Raw genomic sequence first — 6,000 nt, forward strand, 5'->3', positions numbered from 1 at the left:
CCGTGCGATGAGAGTTTTTTGTGAAAATAAAGCTCCGTGCGATTAGTTTTTTTGTGAAAATTAAGCTTTCCGTGCGAATAGAGCTTTTTGTGAAAATAAAGCTCTCCATGGGATTAGAGCTCTTTGTGAAAATTAAGCTCTCCGTGCGATTAGAGCTTTTTGTGTAAATTAAGCTTTCCGTGCGATATGAGCTTTTTTGAAAATTAAGCCCTCCATGCGATTAGAGCTTTTTGTGAAAATTAAGCTCTCCGTGCAATTAGAGCTTTTTGTGAAAATTAAGCTCCGTGCGATTAGAGCCTTTAATGAAAATCAAGCTCTCCATGCGATTAGTTTTTAGTGAATATTAAGCTTTCCGTGCGATTAGAGCTTTTTATGAAAATTAAGCTCTCCGTGTGATTAGAGCTTCTTGTGAAAATTAAGCTCTCTGCGTGATTAGAGCTTCTTGTGAAAATTAAGCTTTCCGTGTGATTAGAGCTTTTTGTGAAAATTAAGCTCTCCATGCGATTAGAGCTTTTTTGTGAAAATTAAGCTTTCCGTGCGAATAGAGCTTTTTGTGAATATAAAGCTTTCCGTGCGATTAGAGCTTTTTGTGAAAATTAAGCTCTCCATGCGATTAGAGCTTTTTGTGAAAATTAAGCTCTCCGTGCGATTAGAGCTTTTTGTGAAAATTAAGCTTTCCGTGCGATTAAAGCTTTTTGTGAAAATTAAGCTCCCCGTGCGATTAGAGCTTTTTGTGAAAATTAAGCTCACCGTGCGATTAGAGCTTTTTGCGAAAATTAAGCTCTCCGTGCGATTAGAGCTTTTTGCGAAAATTAAGCTCTCCGTGCGAATAGCTTTTTGTGAAAATTAAGCTTTCCGTGCGATTAAAGCTTTTTGTGAAAATTAAGCTCTCCGTGTGATTAGAGCTTCTTGTGAAAATTAAGCTCTCTGCGTGATTAGAGCTTCTTGTGAAAATTAAGCTTTCCGTGTGATTAGAGCTTTTTGTGAAAATTAAGCTCTCCATGCGATTAGAGCTTTTTTGTGAAAATTAAGCTTTCCGTGCGAATAGAGCTTTTTGTGAATATAAAGCTTTCCGTGCGATTAGAGCTTTTTGTGAAAATTAAGCTCTCCATGCGATTAGAGCTTTTTGTGAAAATTAAGCTCTCCGTGCGATTAGAGCTTTTTGTGAAAATTAAGCTTTCCGTGCGATTAAAGCTTTTTGTGAAAATTAAGCTCACCGTGCGATTAGAGCTTTTTGCGAAAATTAAGCTCTCCGTGCGATTAGAGCTTTTTGCGAAAATTAAGCTCTCCGTGCGAATAGAACTTTTTGTGAAAATTAAGCTTTCCGTGCGATTAAAGCTTTTTGTGAAAATTAAGCTCTCCGTGCGATGAGAGTTTTTTTGTGAAAATTAAGCACTCCGTGCGATTAGAGCTTTTTAACGATTTTCAAACCCCAAGTTACAAGGGTTTCATGACAGAAGAACGTTTGCTAGGTCAGCTAGTCTCTATTAATATAATAATGAGAAAATAATATGTACTTTTTGTGTTTTAGCTCAAAAACCATTCGACCGATAAAAAATAATTTTACTATACATCACCTACGGTTCGCTAAAACCTTTTACCCACACTCAATCCATCACATTTAGCCGAAAACATCGAGCTAGGACATTATCGAATTAATAAGGAATTAGCGAACGATTCGTGATTGACGACCTGGCAGCCGATATATCATACTTTGGTTTAGGTTTTTTAGGTTGGACGACTTTTTGATCGATTTTTATTGGTATTAATAATAATCCTCATTCTTATACTGAGTTAATATGTAATGGAAATCTTTACATGGAATATGTATGCGACGATTTTTAGTTTTAAACGGTAATGTGTATAAATATTATATTAATAAAACGAAGGAAATAAAACTGTACGAGTGTTTTTTTGATGAACCTTTATGATATCAAAGGCACGCACTATTTCCTCCGACTTTTTTTATAGTATTGCAAGGCAAACGAGCAGACGCAATGGCCGATGTTGATAGCAAAGTGCGTCGCCCATAGACGTCCATAACATACGTTATGGGTGTTGCCACAGCGTGTTACAGCCTACCATAGAGGGGAATGGGATGGGATGAAAACGGTATTAAGGAGACCGACTATTCTAAACACGAAAGTTTGTGAGAATGGATGTATAGATACAAACTTGTCGCTCGTTATACTTAATACTTAAACTAATAACTTAGGTTTTAGTTTGGATTAGGAATAAAGATACTACTTACTGTGGTAACACATGATCCACTAAAACCAATTTAATATACAATATTTATTCTTTAAAACACATTAACAATAATTTGAGTGCGTCTCGACTTTTAGTCGCAACATCCTGCGACTGGTCGCACAGTTATAGCGCCCCTTCACGTCAAGTGATTGACGACCGACGTTAGACGATACGATACGTGTTGAGCTGTTGTCGATGTGAGAACATAATTGATTAATTTAGCTGTTCAATTGAGACATTTAAAGGTAAAAATAATTTATTTTGTTAGAGGTTATTTTGTTGTTATGGTTAATTGGTCGTATTGTATCCTAATTGTCTTTCATTTTTCTTTTATACATTTTATAAATATTTGTGACAGATTTCAACTCATCAACTTTATAAAACCACTACATAATATACTAAATTTCCCCAGTTATTTGCTTTATTTGGGACAAGATAGCACTTTATATGCTAATATTATTTATTCATATTATTTAATTTAGATTCAAGGACAAAAAAGCTTAAGAGTCGCCATATTGTAGGATATTTTTGGCGAGCTTTCTCTTTACAACAATAAATTCAATCAATCTATGTCCTTTTCACAAACGTTTGTGAATGAAACTCGATTTTACCAACAAATGTTCGGTATAAAACCTTTTAACCGAACATATCCTATGTAGGTTAAGTCGTGGTTACTTGTTATGTATGTATGTATAACAAAAAGGTATCATGTTTTATGGAGATAAAAGCCTATTTTCTTTAATCTTAAGTAAAATTCTGTTTGAAGATTATAGACCAATAGGTTTCTTTCTTCTGACTTTATCTACCTCTAGGTTTCTTCTAAATGTATACTGTTATCTATGTGTAATCGAACTACGTACTTCCATATTGAAATAATTACTTCCTTATAAATGAATAACGGAATAATTTGCTAAAAAAACATGACATGACATATACACTATTTAAAATAAATTATGAGGTAGATATGTACTCTAGTGTATTTTAACATAATATAATAAAGTTAATTATTTCTCATTTTCATGAAGCAATATGACCTGTCAAGTGTATAAAAAATTATCAACATATTTCCTTTTTAATAGTTACAAAACTATAACTCTACTCTCTATCCGTGGTCATAAATTTAAATCAAGAAGCTTATATCTAATACACTGGAGATTGCACTATGACCATTAACTTGTCACAAGAAAATATAACCTTGAATGACGTCAGTGTTGTTTTTTGTCTCTTTCTGTGGGTGACCACACTGGTTTGTATATTCAGGATTTTTCGAAATAGAAAAAACTAAAAATCATGGTCTATTAATAATAACGACATATATTTTTAACAGTATTTTTATTATAATTACTGGTCAACTTACAAGAATTATCACCTTTATACGACATACAATTTTAATTGGTAGAGAATGATAGTTTTAAATAACGCTTGATAACTTTTGGCTACAAAGCTTGGACATTAACCGATATACATCTTAATAACTTAAATAAGCAACTTACATTAAAATCGGTCTCAGAAACACCAGCACCAAACTATCCACCTTTTGTGTTTAAATGTTTTAGCGAAAATGATGTTAGGCGGGGTGTATTATCCATTACATCGAATGCTGTTGGCAGCGATTGTATTGGCCGTAAAATGATTCTACCCATCCTAGATCTCATAATCCCGGTTATAACTCACATCCTTAACCATTCCCTATCCACTAGTACTTTTCCTAAGTCCTGGAAAGACTCCCACCTTATCCCTTTACCTAAGAAAATAAATCCATCTTCCTTTTCCGATTATCGTCCCATTTCTATCCTGCCTTTCCTATCTAAAATCCTTGAGAAGTTAGTGTATGAACAGCTACATAGATTCTTAAACCTACACGATCTTCTTAATCCCTTCCAATCCGGTTTCCGATCCGGTCATAGTACGGCCACTGCACTTGTTAAAATAACCGACGATATTCGTCATGGAATGGATAATAAAAAGCTCACGGTTCTAACATTATTGGACTTCAGCAATGCATTTAACACTGTCGACTTTGATATACTGCTGAGCATATTAAGTTCTATAAATATAGCGGCTTCAGTAAATGACTGGTTTTACAGTTACTTACATGGGCGTCGTCAGCGTATACGTATAGACGAGGTTGAGTCGTCATGGTGTGATGTTAGTGCTGGTGTCCCGCAAGGAGGAGTCCTCTCGCCATTGTTATTTTCCATATTTATTAACACTATTTCAAACAAGTTAACGTGCGACTACCACATGTATGCCGACGATCTCCAAATCTATACCCAATCTGCCCTTGATGATTTACCCCAAGCAATCGTTTCAGTCAACAAGGACTTAAGCAACATTGTAACTTGGAGTTCGGATTATGGTCTTCAAGTGAATCCCTTAAAAACACAAGTTATTATTGTTGGCAGTCCTTCTTTGATTGCAAGGGTTAACTGGGTGAATCTTCCTCCTATTTTAGTCCACGGCACACCTATTCCTTATAGTGAGGCTGTAAGGAACCTTGGAGTTTACTTTGACAACACTCTCTCGTGGAGCTTTCATATTAAGGAGGTATGTAGGAAAGTGTATGCAACTGCTGGTTCACTCCGTCGTCTTCAAAATTTTCTTCCCATCCCAACCAAAATTCTGCTAGCACAATCCCTCCTTTTACCCATACTTGACTACGCCGATGTAAGCTATGTCAATATTACCGTAGACCAATTAAATAAGCTCGAACGTCTCCAAAACCTTTGTATCCGCTTCATATTTGGTCTACGGAAATATGACCACGTCTCTGAGTTTCGTTCTCAGCTCAAGTGGCTACCCATTCGATTTCGCCGGGATGCTCACGTGCTGCAACTATTATATCAAGTTTTGTTTAACCCTAAAACACCGAAATATCTCAAGGACAATTTCGTATTCAGAGGAGAGAACGGAGATTCTGTCCGCTCATCGGAAAAGCTCCGATTAATAATGCCAGCGCACCATACAAGCTTTCTGGATAACTCTTTCACTGTTCGTGCAATTAAATTATGGAATGCCTTGCCGGATCCAATCAAGAAGGCTCAATCTATAAATACTTTTAAAAATATGGTTCGTGATTTTTATCTTTCTCAATGTCCCTAGTAGTTATGTTTATTATATATATTTATATAGGTATATATATATATTTTTTTTTTTTTTTCTTCTCCTAGGTATGTATCTATTTGTGAACATATGTATATTATTTAAATCTCATTCTTGTGGCTTGTATTTTATGCTGTTATTATTTTATTTATTATTATTACCTATTTATTTTATATTTGTATGTATATATTTATTTGTGCTCTGCCCTATTCCTATCCTTTACTTAATTTCTCTCTGTACAACCGGTTGTCTGGAAGAAATCGCTATTTAGCGATAAGACCGCCGTTTGTTATATTGTATCCTAGGCTAAGTCTCGATTTGTAATTTATCTAGAGCAATGAAGCATAAATAAATAAATAAATAAATATACATCATTAACATCCTTTGTAAATAGAGGAAAGTTGTGTTTTGCATCAGATGCTGTTTACCAAATTGTAAGTTACTCAGATCTTCTTTTTAAACGCGTTGCTTCGACGGGTCAACTTCAAGCCAAAAACATCAAATTAAAACTGTTTATAGCAGTATTTTTTTCTGGGTCGTAATCCTCAGTAATTTTACCCTTGATAGGCACATATATTTCTTTTAACTTCATTTTTTGGAAAGCTGAAATACGTAAAACAAAAAAATATTAGGTTAAAAAGTATAAAT

Source organism: Colias philodice, chromosome 25 (assembly GCF_061535455.1).
Source record: "Colias philodice isolate Cphi_HAF_F1 chromosome 25, ilColPhil1 Martin Lab GWU primary, whole genome shotgun sequence".
Lineage (NCBI taxonomy): Eukaryota > Metazoa > Arthropoda > Insecta > Lepidoptera > Pieridae > Colias > Colias philodice.